Here is a 17,300-nt window from a genome sequence, read left to right as displayed (position 1 = left end):
AGTGGATGGGTCCTTCTCAACCTGGAAGGACGTGGGCAGTGGGGTTCCGCAGGGCTCGGTCCTCGGGCCCGCACTGTTCAACATCTTCATCAGAGATTTGGACGAGGGGGTAAAAAGCACCCTGTTCAAATTTGCTGATGACACTAAGATGTGGGGGGATGTGGGCACACTAAAAGGTAGCATTTGGCTTCAATCAGACCTAGACAGGCTACAAGGGTGGGCGGATGTGAATAGGATGGGATTCAACACAGACAAGTGCAAGGTGATGCACCTGGGGAGGAACAACCGGCACCATACCTACAGGTTGGGGAACTCCCTTCTTGTCAGCACAGAGGCGGAAAGGGATCTGGGGGTCATCATTGGCTCCAAGATGAACATGGGCCGGCAGTGTGGGGAGGCAGTCAGGAAGGCCAACTGCACCTTGGCATGCATCCACAGATGCATCTCAAGCAGGTCCAAAGAGGTGATCCTCCTGCTGTATGCAGCATTGGTCAGGCCGCAGTTGGAGTACTGCCTCCAGTTCTGGGCGCCACACTTCAAGAGGGATGTTGACAGCATGGAGAGGGTCCAGAGGAGGGCCACTCGCATGATCAGGGGACAGCAGGGCAGGCCCTATGAGGAGAGGCTACGGGACCTGAACCTGTTCAGCCTCCAAAAGAGAAGGCTGAGGGGGGGTCTAGTGGCCTGTTATAAACTAGTCAGAGGGGATCAGCAGGCACTGGGGGAGTCACTGTTCCCCCGAGCACTGCCAGGAGTGACCAGGAATAACGGTCACAAGCTGGCAAAGGGAAGGTTTAGGCTAGATATCAGGAAGCGCTACTTCACGGTCAGGGCAGCTAGGATCTGGAACCAACTTCCAAGAGAGGTGGTCCTGGCTCCTACCCGGGGGGTGTTTAAGAGGAGGTTAGATGATCATCTTGCTGGGGTTGTTTGACCCCAGTATTGTTTCCTGCCATGGCGGGGGGTCGGACTAGATGATCTACTCAGGCCCCTTACGACCCTAGAAACTATGGATCACGTTACTATACATAAAAACAAACTGCTCTAAAGCAGCTCCTTGGTTGGACGGACTCATTGGCAGATCAGATAACTACTGAAGAGGCTACTACATTTTCATACCTTGGGTAAAGGCTAGATCAGGGATTGGCAGTGTTTTAGGACAGAGTACCAAAAACACCCACAATCTTGACTGGTAAGGTGTTGGTGTGCCAGGGTCAGACAGCAGGGGAGCCACAAGGGGGCCAATCCTTTTTGTGTCAGTACAACCCTGGCCGCTTCCCCACTATCTCCCCTGAGGTGTGTGTGCCTACCATGGGGCCTGGGCTGCTCACAGCAGGTGGTAGGGAGGCTCCAAGCAGCTGCAGCAAAGTCCATTGCACCCTGGCCCAGCTTGTTGCCAGAAATGAGTAAATGCACATCTCAAGGCAGATGGCAGAAAGGGACAGGGGCTGCATTTCCACAAGGATCAGGCCCCCAGGTCTCCCACCACCTGCCCTGAGGTGTGCATACCAAGCAAAATGCCTTTGCATTCCACACTCTGACACACATGCTGGGAGTTGCCTATGCCTGGGCTAGATGCTGGTTACCCTGGCCCTTTCATCTTAGGCACCTTTTGCAAGTCTTGGCTAGACTACTTCCAGTCCTCTAATAACCTAGCATTAACAAAAAATGAGGCCATAAGATTAAAAGACTGAACACTAGACAGTTTTAAAAAATGGGCTTCACACATTGTATTTGAGCTTCACACATTATGTTTGAGTGTGTGATATATTATTCCTGTGCAGCAGCTTCACAATCCATGGAATATTCTTTTTGTGCTGCATTTTACCCATCACACTATAGCCATGGATCAAAGGTCTACCTGAGGCTAGCGTCCACTGGGCTAATGTGGGCTTATTCTGCTAACTTCTATAGCTAGTGCCCCACAAGGGAGTGATGTGTCCTGTATTATATCTGATAGCCTTTGTTTCCCCTTGACCAACTGTTGAGGGTCCTCATTCTTAATAGCATCTGAAATCATTAAAAGGGAAAAGGTTTTACTTTTTTGCATCCACTTTCACTTTTCTTTATATTCACTTTGAGTGTAGGATTCTTACTGGGTTCATAATCCAGGTTTCGAGCAGGGAAGATTTATATTTCTGTATAAAAATAATTCCTTACATAGAACTTTATTTTAAAATGACTGGGATTTTTCTAGTCTGTTCAGGGGGTTTTTTTATAGCTTATTTATACAACATATTAATGTTGGGCTAGACTTAGGCTGACAGTGTCTCTTTAAGTTAAGACAAGTTAATTCTGGAGTCTAATAAACTTAAACAAGCCTATAAATACACAGTCTTCTCTTTCACATCAGTCTTAGTTTAACTTAGCAGTCTTTAAGAACAAACAAGAAGGTTCTACTGCAAAGCTGAGACAGTAAGGTATAAAGTAGATGAGACACTACTGGTTAGGGCACCTTTGGGAAAAGGACCTTGCTGATGTAATGAGGACTTACTGGGTTTTCAGGTAACATTAATATGAATGGTGCCTGCTGCCCACTGGTCAATATTAGCCTGTAATATGAGTGATATAAAAGGAAGTCAGAACCATGAGCATCATTTTACTGGTAAGACAACTGATGCCCATAGAGCTGAAATCACTTGCATACAGCACAACTGAAGTCATGCAGCACAGCCTTGGCAGAGCTAAGAACAGAGTCTAAAGAATCCCACATCCCAATACCATGAAGTATGACTGGGCCACACAGTCATGTCACAGGCCTCGAAGTGCAAACAAAGCAGGAGGCTGAACCAGTTAAAAGTAGAGTTATCTCTCCTCCCAGCTAGTTATTTAGAAGTGGACATGAAATCACTTCTCTGAAACAGGTTGTTGTTTGTTTCAAAATAATTGCTAAGGTAAGATGCTGTCTTATGTTAGTCCATCAAAAATAACTTGGAACTTGGCTCCCATTGGCCAAGATTAAAACAAGCACTGAAAGAGGCTTGAATTTGCACTAATGTATTAGGTGTAAGTTGCTGAGTTTTTGGTTGTAGCTGTGTTGGTCTAAGGACATAGGCAGGAAAGGTTCTTTGAGTAGACATGATATCTTTTATTAGACCAACTGAGTAGATGGAAAAAAGTTCTTGGCAAGCTTTCGGGTGCAATCACCCTTCTTCAGGCATAGGGAGTCTCTGCTGTTCTGAGGCTACAAGGAATGAGAGAAGCTAAAAGTGTGGCAGGATGTCAACGAGAATATAAATAGGTAGAAATTAGAAAGACGAAAAATAAAGCAGGGAACGGAGAAGGAAGAAAGCAGGGGTAAAAAAAGGCCAAAGAGAGATACTACAGTGGTAATAATACAAGGTAGAAATGAGGCTCCCCTACTTCTGCCCTATGTCTTCCTGATTTCCAACTATTTTATTTTTCACAGACAGCCTCTTTTCTCCCTTGTATTACTACCACCATAGTGTATCCCTTTGTCCTTTTTTACCCCTGCACTCCCTTCCCCCCTCCCCTCTCAGTCCTTTCCCTCCCCCCGCCCCTTCCCCCACAGTCCTACCTGCATGCATGCATGCACGCACTCAGCCCCCCGCCTTTTTTTTTCTTCCTCTGCATATGATAAAAGATATCACTACTACTCAAGGAATCTTATTATGGGCCAACCAGAGGCAATGCTCTGCTAGACTTGATCCTGACCAAAGGCAACAACCTAGTGAATGACTTAAATATAGAGGGCAATCTGGGTGAGAACAACCATGAAACCATCATGTTCACTGTCCATCACAAGGCAGACAAATCTGATAGCAGGGTTGAAGTCTTAGACTTCAAAAATGCAAATTTCAACAAGCTCAGGTCACTAGTAGGGCACGTGCTGCAGGACCAGGGACCGAAGATGAAAGGCATGCATGAAGAGTTGTTGTTTCTTAAGGACATGATCTTTGAAGCACAAAGGAAGTTCATTCCCATACATAGAAAAGGAAACAGAAGAGCTGGGAAGCCCTCTTGGCTAAACAGGGAAATCACGGTCCTCTGAAGAAAGAAGAAAGAGGCTTATAAACAATGGAAGCTCGGGACAGGCCCCAAGGAGGACAATACAACAATGGGCCACACTTGTAGGGAAAAAATTAGAAAGGCTAAAGTGGCAATTCCCAGATTAGCAATGGGAATCAAGGATAACAAGAAATCCTTCTTTAGGTACATAGGGAACAGGAGGAAAACAAATGGGAGTGTGGGGCCATTGCTCAACAACTCACGACAGCTGGTTACCAGCACTCAAGAGAAAACTGAACTCCTGAATGACTACTTTGCCTCAGTATTTCACTGAGCCAAGGGGAAAATCATGCCAGATAGGGTGAAGAATGAGCAGAGCAAGAATGACTACCTTCCCACTATTGCCATAGAATTGGTGTATGATCAATTAAAAAAATTAGACATATATAAGTCAGCAGGAAGGATGAACTTCATCCAAGGGTGCTGAAGGAGCTGGCTGAAGTTATTATGGAACCCCTGGCAAAACCTCCAAAATTTGTGGTGCTCTGAAGAGGTCCCTGAGGACTGGAAGAGGGCCAATGTTGTGCCCATTCACAAGAAGGGCATGAGGAAGGACCTGGGTAACTATAGGCCAGTTAGCTTAACTTCTATCCCAGGAAAAATCCATCAAGAAGTCTATCTGTGATAAGGTTGAAGAGGGTAGGATTCTGAATGAAAGCCAGCATGGCTTTGTCATGGGAAGGTCTTGCCTTACCAACTTCATCTCTTTTTATGACCAAGTAACTCGCCACCTGGACAAGAGAGAGGAGGTCAACCTTGACTTCCAAAAAGCCTTTGATCTGGTATTCCACAATGTCCTCACAAGTAAATTGGAAGATTGTGGGCTTGACTCCAAGACATTCAGGTTGGTGAGAAATTGGCTGTGGGATAGGACCCAGAGAGTCCCAATGAATGGATCTGTGTCATCTTGGTGAGAAGTAGCCAGTGGTGTCCCACACAGGTCAGTGCTTGATCCAGTATTTTTAAATATCTTTCTAAATGATTTGGATGTGAGAGTGAAGAGATAACTTGCCAGGTTCATGGATGAGACCAAGTTATGGGGAAGTATGATCACCCTTGAAGATAGGGTACAGATACAGGTGGACCTAGACAGGCTAGCAAATTGGGCGGGTTGGAAAACCACATGAAGGTCAACATTGAGAAATGTAAAGTGTTTCACCTGGAGATGAACAACTCCCTGCACACCTACAGGCTTAGTGGCACCAAACTGACCAGCACCACAAATGAAAGGGACCTGGGTGTTATAATAGACCACAGTATGAATATGATGTGGCAGTGCAACACTGTAGCCAGCAGGACAAATAATATACTGGCATGCATCAATGAATGTATCTCCAGCAAAACCAAGGAGGTGATTCTTATGCTGTACTCAGCACTGATGAGACCACACAGCTGGAATACAGCATCCAGTTTTGGGTGCCACATATGGACAAGCTTGAGAGAGTCCAGAGAAGAGCCACCCATATGATCAGAGACTTGCAAAGCAAGCCACACAAGGAAAGGCTGAGGGACCTGGGACTCTTCAGCCTGAAAAAGAACACTAAAAGGGGACTTGGTAGCAGCTTACTGCTACATTAGGGGAGTACATCAAGGACTCAGTGAACAGTTGTTCACTAGGGTATCCTTCAAGGAAACCAGGAGTAATGGCCACAAACTCCTGGAAGACTGTTTCAGATTCAACATTAGAAAAAACTTCTTCACAGCTAGGGTGTCCAGACAGTGGAATAAGCCCCCTCCAGAGGTGGTGCAATCACCTACTCTGGAAATCTTCAAGAGGAGACTGGAGTCTCCTTGCTGGGGTCACTTGACCTCAGTTGTCTTTCCTGCTTGGTGCAGGGGGCTGGACCCAATGATTTTCTGAGGTCCTTTCCAGCCTTAAAAGCTATGAATCTATGAAATCTTGCCTGCCTAGGTGTAAGTTTGCATGTGGAAGCTTTTACTTGGGACTCAGAGCATTGGACTTTGGCGTAGCTTTCCAGAGGGCGAGCACTAGGGCTGTGCAAAGCTTTGCATGCTGATTCAATTCAGAGGAGATTCTACCCGATTCAGTGACCGAATCTCTGAATCCGAATCGAATCAGGAGACCAATGAAAAGGTCTGAATCAATTTGAAGTTCTATGAATCAATTCAGAAAAGATTTGGAGAGTTTTGGAGATTTGGGCAGTCTCCACTTGCTGCTGCAGGGAGCTGGAGCTGTGCTGGTAAGCAAGGGGTGGGGGAGGGGAGAAGCAGGGGAACCATGGGGGGGCCCCCACCAGGTCCCATACCCTGCCTGCTCCCCTGGCAGTGGGGATCACCCCCACACACACACACCTGGCAGAAGCCAGTAAGTTTATGGCTTTTTTATTTTAAAGAGCTGGGAGCTGGGGCCAGGCAGGGCAGCCATTGACAGGGCTGGGACAGCGGGCAAGGGATGGAGCCTATGTGATTTGGAGATTCAGCCAATTCAGCAGCAGTCGAATTTCCAAATCAGATTTGGCTAACTCAGTTTTGGACAGTGATTCGAATCACTGAATTGAATCACTGTCCCCCGAATCGGCCTAATCTGAATCCAAAGCGAATACTAGCTGCTTTGCACAGGCCTAGTGAGCATCACATTCTTTAGCCATGTCTAAATGATATGAGCTTTGAGGCCCCCCCCCCAATCCTTCTTACCCTGGAATGAAAGTTCCTGATACCAGAGAAAATACTGGAACAGGCAAAAATTCAGCAGGATATTGTCTTATCTTTATCTACCATTCCAGACTGTCTGCCGCTCTGTCCCTGCTCTCAGCTTCCAGCCTTTTCTAGCTTTAGTATAAACATGCCAGAAAGCTTCCAACCATTCAAGCATTTACAGGAATTATGTTTAAAAAGAAAAAAAGAAGATGACTGTGATCAACTAAGAAATTAGGCAAGGAAGGAAAGAGAAAATGAAGGGAATGGGAACTCATAAAAAAAAAAGCACAGTAAGTCAAAGATCAACACTATGTCCCTGTCATGAACCCACAATATTTTGAGGTCTTCATGGCATATCATGCCTGTTTTCTGAATTCTTTTTAGTAAACCTATAAGTAGCATCAAGATGTATTTGACCTTGTCATCCTTATGTTTCTATACACTGTGGTATGTGATATACATGTATTTCTTACATGTTATAGTGGGGCCAGGATTGCATAATATGATGTTTAGGTGTTATTCCTTAAACAGTGGGTTTTGTACATGGCAGAGGGTCAAAGCCTAAGTGGCTGACAGAAGCAATCACTAAGAATTACCATCCAACACGGTTATGGTTAAAGGCCAGGCATGGTTTTTTTTCCTCCCCATCCTGGGGGCGGAAGATCTTTATGTTGTTAATTCATTTTAAAATTGATATGAATATAAATAAATGCTTAAAAAATAAACATTGATATTAGCTGTTGATGTTATTAAAAAACAAAAAAAATCAAATTCTGCCAAGCCTGTTCATTAGGTCTGGGGGAAGAAGCAGGTGTAGCAATTATTTAAAACAGCGTGTAAGGTTGTGAAATTGGAGAAGAAAGGGCGTTAGGAAAGCCATACCCTATGTGAGGGTCATGAGCAGTCTTGTCTAGTGGTTAGACATACAAAACACAGGTGTAGTTCTCCAGGGACCAAGGGTGGGGTCTGGAGGCATGAGTGACTGATGCCTCCTGAATCTGGGGCGACACCCACAGAAGCCACGGATGGCGCTGGCCCTGACGGGGGTGGGGAGCACCAACCCTATCAACAGCATCAGTGTTGGCCATCGGGGGGGGACACCAGCCCTAGGGGTGGGGGCACGTGCACCCCCTACCAGTCGCATATGTCTGGAGGGGGTCTGGTATCAGAAATGCAGTTGGGAGCCATAGCTGAATTAAGAACAGGCTAGAGTCGGGTTAAACCAGAGTCAGAAGCCAAAGCCAGAGTGGGAAGATTACACCAGAATCGCGAGCTGAGAACTAGAATCAGGGAATGCCAAGGGCCTTGCCAGAATTTGAAGCTGGGCCAGAACCAGAACTAGAAAGCCAGAAAGGAAGCACACAGAAGATCAGAAGCAAGAACTTTCACTTTTGCCTGGACAAGGATACTGTGGGCTGGGCCTTGGTTTTAAGGGCTGGAGGTAGGTGGGGGCTGCTGCCTGTGGCTTCAGGGGACTGGCTGCCCTGAATGCCTCACTCAGCCCAGCTGGGACCATGGCCAGGCTCTGCGCTTGCTGAAGGTGATGCTTGTTCAAGGGAGGACTGGCCCTGATCTCCTGACTGGGACTGGGTGGGTTCAGGGTTCTAATCTGGCCTCATTACAAAGGGATCCCCCCAGGGTAGCAGGCAAACAATTAACCAGATAAAATAATGAATTAATCCTATTAACATTAATAATAGATTCAATCCTTTTGAAATGGAAGAGGATCGTTATCTATACTCTCTGTACATGTAGTGTGAATGAAGAATTTCAGAAATCAGGTAATCCATAAAGTCAATATCATCATTCATTCAGTCCTTGACTGCTAGTGTTCTGACAACTTGTGAAATTCTGTTCCCAAATTCACTGATGAGGTAAAGTTATTGTTCTGATATTTTCCCTTTTTTTGCCTATTGTACCTCCATATCGCATCATATAGATACTGATTTCTTCTTATGCTTGCTCTTGTTTGATAATAAATCTTGTTACATTTTATAACTTATTGTCAAGGCTGTTTCATTTTGGAGCAGGCCTCTACAGGAGGGGTGGGGGGGCCACGGGGAAGGGTCTAAAATTTCTGAACACGTGATCAGACAATGGTGCAATTCACCTAGCTGGCCAAATCCCTTCTGCTAAGAGCTGGCAAGACCTAGATGAAGCAGTTAAAACTGAGGTGTCACTCAGGGCTTTTGGAGTATCTCAGTCTGTCCTCAGTGGTCAAGTAGCAAACAGCAAAGGGGGTTGGAGCTGAAGGACACCCCTGAAGGTTTAAGAACTGCCCAGAGGTGCATCTCAAAGGCACACCTGGCCAAAGTCCCCTCTCTACTGAGTGACCTTGCCCAATGCTTAAGCCTGACAACAGTATCTCACTCTTACTCCTCCTCATAACACAGCTCTTCCAATGTGATTTAACAGAATTAAAATAACTTTAATTCAGCGAAGGGTTTTCCTTATATATCTGTTTGCTGCTTTTTCTATTACAAAATGTTCTTTGTAGAGACTCCTTGAATAGAACCAAACACAATATATAAACATGATTTATGGTAAAAAGAGTTATTGTCCGGTGTTCATTTATTCTTGGTCAATTTTTAATAGGATTATTTTTACCCACATAGACAGACAGACAGACAGACAGACAGTCAGACAGAGAATCTCAAAAGAAGGACCTTTGTATTAAAATTAGAAAAATAGCTTCCTCTTAAGTTTTGCAAGATACAAAATTTTGAACAGGTCCTTTTGCATTTAATCTGCAGTGTACAGTCTCATAGTGTGCAGCATAAAAAGTACCCCCAAATTTATAGATATTCAAGATCTTTACATACACTTGCAAATAAAAAGGAAAGAGTCTATGCCATACATGCTATCTGCACCCTTCTAAGAATTTCCATTGATATCAGAGCTGAAAGCATGTCTTGACTGAATAAATAATTGAATGCAGGAAATTTGCCTTGGAGAATGCACTTTCATCATTCTGTGTTTTATACTGCACTAATTACCCAGGTGTCTGAGAAAATGTTTGTTGGCAGAGACATGCTACAATTTATATTCTGCAAAGGGGGCTGATGGGCAAATTGGAGGAACCCATAGGCAATGAGCGTAACGGTACTCTTTCTACTGTGTAATATTAACAAAATAGAACAGAATTCTGTCCTTCCAATTTCTTTAGTTTTTAACCAAGAATCTGTAAGTGGATTCTACCTGTTCTGCCAAGAGTCCTTTTAAAAAATAAGAATAATAAAAGAAGAACAGAAATCTTTTTCCCCAATACACAATCAAGTTCCTGGCTCCACCATTCAGGAGAAAAAGAAAAGACTAGACAGATATATTCATGAAATTATACAACCGCAGGGCTTCACGGTAAGGTACATTTTTGTGCTCATAACAATCCAAGATCAAACTTTCATATTGAGAAAGTTGTGTTTACCAAAGTTAGCTCACGGTATTTTGTGTGTCCCTGTTAGCATGTTTAAAATAATTTTCTAGGTTTATTTTGTCTCTCTAGGCTTTAAAAACATTTGGTCAGTGTTGATAATTTCCTTGTGATTATAAACACCACAAATAAAGGCACAAACTTTCCCCAAAAAGCACAGAGCTCAAGGAAAAGTGCACTTAACATTCCCTAAAGATGGTGGCTATTATGGAGCTGATCTGGAGAGGTATTAAGCTCCCACAGGTCCCATTAAGGTTTCCATTTACAATTTTTTGATGCATCTAAGATTCTTTGTAGAATACTCATGGAACTGGCTTGGGAAATTTTAGAGACACTGGTTATCTTTGAGAGCTCAGGGAGTTAAGGGAGCTCCCAAAAGACTGGAAAAGGGTTATACAGCACTTACATTTTTTTTTAAAAAGAGGAAAAACCCAGGGAATTTTATAGGCTGGTCTGTCTAACCTGGAAAAATGTAGGAACATATCATCCATCAATCAATCTGTAAGCAGCTGGAGGCTAAGAGGATGATAGGTAACAGCCAACACAAGCTTGTCAAGAGTAAGTCATGCTTAACCTATCTGATTTTTTTTCTGAGACAGAGTGACAGGCCTTGTGGATAAAACTAATAGGAACAGGGAATATGATACACATCACCTTAATAATGTTTTTAAATTGTCTCCCACAACATTCTCATAAGTAAGCTAAGTAAACAGAGTCTAAATTAAACTACTATAACTGCTTAGATAATTTTGCTCAAAGAAGTTTCAGTGTCAAACTCGGGGAAGGACACAGATGGTGTTGGCCAGGGCAGAAAGGACCGAGGCAGGATTCAAATACAAAAAAAGACTGTTGAAAGGGAAATGATGATTAACCATTCTTTGTGTTTACAGGGGACAAGAAAGAAATGAAAGGCGTACATTTTAACAGGAGAAAGTTAGATATTAGGAAGAGTATTAGATATAGCATGAAGTTGGAACAAATTAACCTTGAGGTACTGTGAAATCTGTGAAGGCACTGTCAATAGAGATGATTAAGTGCAGGTTGAACAAGCTATTTGCATGTGCATGGGATAATTTAGACAGGAACGATCCTACCTTAAGCAGAAGGTTGGAATAGATGACCTTTTGAGGTCTGTTTTTCACAAAGGTCCCTGTAGCACTGGCTCACATGCTGGGTGTACCTCCTAGCACCCAAGGGCAGGTTCCCTCAATCTCCTGCCATGCCTTGATGGAAAATGTAAATGAGGAGGGGTTCAGTAGTGTTATCTTGCGCCCATTGCCAGTAGCACTCATGTTGCCAGTGAGGATGGTTCTTGGGCTCTACCTCCCCTACACACCAGTCCGCATGGCCACCATGTGGGTCAGGACCCCATGGTACACAGCCACTGGTTTAGGCCCGTGGAGTGTCCCCATCAGAGCTCCCTGCCAACTGTCATCTCAGGAGGTTGGGGCTCCACCGCGCCCACCTCCACTGGGGTTGCCTCTGCTTTAATCCTCTGAGTAGCAACCTCATAAAACAAAATACAAAAAAAGAAGATGGATAACATAAAAGGCAACTAGCCTTTCCCCTGGCTTCCACTCTGGGCTACTCCCAGTGAGGGAAGCATTCCTAGCCTTGCTGTCCCTGCCCCCACATCAGGTCCCAAGGGGACAGCATGCTGGGGAAATGACCCCGCAGCCTGGGTGTCCCAGGGCTGTCCTAGGATAGGTCTCCACTCACTCCCCACTGCTACCAGCATCTGACGGGGTTTTTAAACTCCCTGTGGCGGCACCTGAGGTTGAAGTCATCAGCCAGGTGCTGCTGGTCTTAATTGCCAACCAGTTCAAAAGCTGATGCAGCAGCATCATATGCTACTCCTGCCCTGGCTCCAGCCTCCCTTCAGGTTAGTTTTCTACCTGCCCTGGGGTCCCCTGTCTAGGGCCAAGGTTCCTGGGGCAGGCTCCCAGAGCCCCTGGCTCCCTTGAGTGGATCCAGCAACCACACCCTTCAACCCTATTTTTCTATGATTGTACAAATGAAAGCAAAAGGGCTTACTTCTGCTAGCGCTCTCCAACATTTAGACCCTTAAGTAATCTTTACAAAACTATACATTGGGGTAATATTTTAATTTACTGGGATGGGCCAAAATTTAAAAACCCTCTCCCTTGCACACTTTCCAAAACAAGAGTTAAAATGTATATGAGAACAGGGTCATATATTTCAAGAGCAAAAGGGATCACTGGATGATTTAGTCTTGATCTCCTGTATAATAGAGAGCAGATGTGCCTATATCAAATCCAGTAAATATTATTTGTCTAATGCATGTTGTTTTTGAGGTCCTGATTTCAAGAGATGTAGAATCCATCTCTGTTCCATGTTAATCACTCTCCCCATTGGAAGTTTGTGCCTTATTTCTGATCTGATTTTTTGTGGTTTCATCTTCTAGCCACTGGCTCCTGGTATGCCTTCCTCTTCTCTTTGTGAAGGCACTTACATACTGCCTTCACAAAGAGAAATGGGACAATTATCCCATTTTCCTACAGCCTGTTTAAAGCATATACTTGGGAACTGGACATAGTAATAACTACTGGAATGATCTAATTGGGGATGGTCCTGCTTTGAGCAGGGGGTTGGAATAAATGACCTCCTGAGGACCCCTCCAACCCTAATTTTCTATGATATGCTTTTAAACTTCTATAGATCTATACTTACCCTCCACAAGTCAATAAATTCTACATCCATTGTACAGTGGAAAACCATTAGGTTTTAAATTACTTGTTTACTGCCATCAGTGGAGTGTGTACTTGTACCAGGATTAAAATTTAAGAATCCTTAGCTCCTAGACAAAACCAATAACCTGTGTCTTATTCTTCACTCAGTTTTAGGTAGACGGGACTGATAACTGTATGTGACATGTAAGCAGTGTATCATCAGCTGCAGCAGTTCTTTCCAGATCAGTAATTAATATGGAATTCAGTTCACTGGTTTATGAGGAGAAGCAAAGGAATTATGGAGCTGGGAAAGGGGGCTTGAGGGAGCAGAAAACTAAACTGCAGGGGTGGCTGCACCCTTTGCAGCTAGGCCCCAACCACTGTGGGCGTTTTTTTCCTAATGCTCTAAAGCAGGTGAAAATCCCCCATTCCTTCCTGCTCAGAGGCATGACCCCCTGGCACTTTACTCCCCTGCCTGCTTCTGGTGCTTTCTCCACTGCTCAGGGGCAGGGAAGCTCCAGAGCCAGCTGGGCTGAGTAGGGGCTGGTTTCAGCTAGAGAGGAGACAAGGGCAACAGCACAGCAGGAGAGTGAGTAGTTCCTCCCACCCTACCCAGTCCCAGAGCAGGCACACTGCCATTGTCTCAGTCCTCAGCTGAGCCCAGCCCCCATAAAGTGGGCAGGAACAGCTCTGGTGCTTCCCACCCTCCAGACAACAGCAGGGAAAGGCAAGTGGGCATGGGGGAGGGGCCAGGTTGTGGGGATTGGATATGGAGGGTGTGTGCCTTTAAGCAGGAAAGGGAAAATCCTCTCTCCCTTCATATAATCTAGGTCTAGGAACAGACTTCCCAGCCTCCATCAGCAGGGAGCTCCTACTGCTAGCTCCGTGGTGGTGGGGCCAGCGCTGGGAGATCCTTATCTCCCAGTGCCAGCTCCATGACTGCTGGTACTGCAAAATCAAGGAGTTGGGCAGGGAAAAGGCTCCCCAGCCCCTGCCAGCAGGGATGTCTCAGTGCTGGCCTCGTGGTTGCAGAGCTGACACTGGGAGATCCGGATCGCCTAGCCCCCTGCTCCCCAATTTTGATCTCAGAACAGGGGACTTGGAGCTCCCTGCTGCCAGGGCAGGGACACATAGTCCCCACCCAGGTTCCAGTGGTGGAGCCCATTGGCTTGAAAAGGGCATATAAAAGTTTACTTTTTTGGGGACTGGCTTATAGGTATAGATATATGCATTATAAGGGTTCAAGATGGGCAGCAGGGGTTAATCAATTCCTAAAGAGCTTGATCTGACATACAGTTTCTCATAACCCTGAAAGTAGACAAGTCATCTGGCACAGCAAGGCCAACAGATGGACACAGCCTGAGAATTGAGGGGGGCATGCCATAACACATGATCACAACCTTCAATACAGACAGGTTGTCTAACACAACAAGAACACAGTCTAGAAAACAGCCTGGGAACCGAGGAGGTACGTTCCATTCTGTCTCATAATACGAGATAAATGACACCAGTTACAAGGCCCCAGAGCATCAGGGGGACTAAGTCCTGGTTTTGAGGGATCAGACCAAATTAGGAGAAAGCCCAGAAGGCTATGTGGACATGTGACCACAGAGAGACAACCAACCAGAGATAGCCATGGATGAAGAGTCATCAGGGGGGTAGGAGAATATAAAAGCAGAGATTTAAGGTTAACAAAGGGTCCCTCCTTCTCTTCCTGTCTGTCCTTCCCTGTCCGACCTAGGTTTCTCCTCCTCCCTTAAAGGGATCCCTCTCTCCATCCCCCAGGAAGGGTCCCCAAGGCCACCATGTACTGAGGGCATACCAGCAGCCTGTCTCATGTACCTCTCTGGTGGGGGTGTGGACCTCAGCATCCCACCTCCAGACTGCTGACATCTGATACCTAAGAGAATGAGCCTCAGAGTGGAGCATGCATCCTGACTAGATGTACTTTGACTCTGATGACTTCCCTAGGATTTGGGAGATATATACAATTGCTTGATTGTTTGTATTACTTTGTTTCTGTTATCACTGTGTATCAATAAATCTGCCTATTATCGAATGGAAAGGTTGTAGTCAGTCTGAGGGTGAATCCCCTGACCCAAACAAGGTATCTGGATCCTAAATCCAGAGCCAACAGAGCCCACCCCAGCAGCAAGCAGCTCTTGGGGGCAGGGATCAATCTCTTCCATTCTGGTGGCCAGCTGACTGGGAACAGATTTGCTCCCAGTCAGGTGTCTACAGAAGTACTACTGCACAGTAAGCAACTGCAAGTAAATTTGCTACTTGCATTTTCAGGGAGCAAATTCACTCACAATTAGCAAGGTTACTGTGGAATAAGCATGTGCACATGTAGATGCACACGCTTACTGCATAATAAACTATGCTCATACACAGTCAAACGTATCATGTAGATGCACTCAAGGAGTCATGCAATGATCAAAGCCACCACAGATTGGGTTTATACATAGCACAAGAAGAACAGCTCCTGGATTCAACCTGAGGGCCACAGCTCTACTCTGGACCGGTATATAGTTTCATAGTTGGTAGGGTCAGAAGGGACCTGAGCAGATCATTAAGTCCAACACCCTGCCATGGACAGGAAAGAATGCTGGGGTCAAACGACACTGGCTAGGTGATTATCTAGCCTCCTTTTGAAGATCCCCAGGGTATAAGTGAGCACCACTTCCCTTGGAAGTTGGTTCCAGATCCTAACTGCCCTGACTGTGAAGTAGTACCTCCTGATATCTAGCCTAAATCTACTTTTGGTCAACTTTTGGCCATTATTCCTCATTACTCCCAGTAGTGCTCAGGGGAACAGGGACTCTCCCTGCTGGTCCCCCTTGGTCAGTTTGTGGACAGCCACCAGATCCCCTCTCAGCCTTCTCTTGTGGAGGCTGAACAGGTTCAGGTCTCATAGCCTCTCCCCATAGGGCCTGCCTTGCTGCCCCCTGATCATGCAAGTGGCCCTCATTTGGACCCTCTCAATGCTGTCCACATCCCTTCTGAAATACAGCACCCAGAACTGGACACAGTACTCCAACTGCGGCCTGACCAGTGTTGCACAGAGGGGGAGGATCACCTCCTTGGACCTGCTCATGATGCATCTGTGGATGCATGACAAGGTACGGTTAGCCTTGCTGACCGCATCCCCACATTGGCGACCTATGTTCATTTTGGAATCAATAATGACACCAAGTTCCTTTTCTACCCCTGTGCTGATGAGAAGGGAGTTCCCCATCCTGTAGGTATGGTCCTGGTTCTTCCTCCCCAGGTGCAGTACCTTGCACTTGTCAGTATTGAATCCCATCCTGTTCTCATTCACCCAGCCCTGCTAAAAAAAGATGGAGGCAAAGAAATTGTTAAAATGGTTAGCTTTGTCATCTGGTGTAACTACCAGATTTCCTAGCATATCCTGCAGAGGCCCTACATTACCTGGTACCTTCTTTTTACCCCCTTTGTATTTAAAAAAGGATTTCTTGTTATCTTTGATCCGGGTCGCTAGTCCCAGTTCCATCTCCGCCTTAGCCTTCCTAACAGCCCCCCTACAATCTCGAGCAATGGAGGTATAATCCTCCTTGGTGATGGCCCCTCCCTTCCATTGGGTGTATGCCTCCTTTTTTAGCTTTGAGATGCTCATGGATGCTTTTGGTGAGCCATGGGGGCTTTTGAGTACTGCTGCCCCCTTTGATCCGCGTGGGGATTGTCACCATTTGGGCTTGGAGGATCGTCTCCTTAAGGAACAACCACTCTTCCTGGACTCCCAACTCCCCTTCCCTCTGGGACCTCGGTGCCTCCCCGACTAGTCTCTTTACCCTCATTGAAATCCGCCTTCCTGAAGGCTAGGGCTATTGCCTTGCTGCAGGCCTTTGACACCCTGCTCTGGATGGTGAATTCCAGTAGGCAATGATCGCTATCGCCCCAGTGGTCGAGAACCTGCAGTCCACTCGCCAGGTTGTTGTCCATGGCCAGGACCAGGTCCAACAAGGCATTGTTGGAAAATATTAACTTTTTCCACCTCCATGCCCACTCTGAGATTGCCAAAAATCAACACATAGGTTACAATCTCAGTCCTGTGGGATGGAGAGCAATACTGATTTTTCAAATCTACCCTGATATTATTATACAATGGGCTCATACAGGTGGGGGCCACTATAGTCATGGACAAAGTAGCATACATGTAGGAGGGCAAAAGACAACTTTCTAATACATAGTTTTATAAACTCCTGTGTGAGGACCCACAGCACAATACCAGGAAGAACTAAATGACTTCTGAAAAAACTCCCTCAGAAACACAAGAGGGGATTTGATGCTTCCACCTCCCCGGAACCCAGGCCAGGCAACATAAGCTTATTACCCAAGATCCACAAAACTGACAACCCAGGATGCCCCCATAGTCTCTTGCACTGGCACCACCACAGAGGAAATTTTTGGCTATATTCACTCACTCAGCTATTTGAAAGACACCACAATTTTCCTAAAAAAAACCCCAAAAC

This window comes from Crocodylus siamensis, chromosome 5 (genome assembly GCF_052110815.1).
Source record: "Crocodylus siamensis isolate JL-2025a chromosome 5, ASM5211081v1, whole genome shotgun sequence".
NCBI lineage: Eukaryota > Metazoa > Chordata > Crocodylia > Crocodylidae > Crocodylus > Crocodylus siamensis.
The sequence above is the reverse complement of the archived record's forward strand: the minus strand, read 5'-3'. Positions refer to the sequence as shown.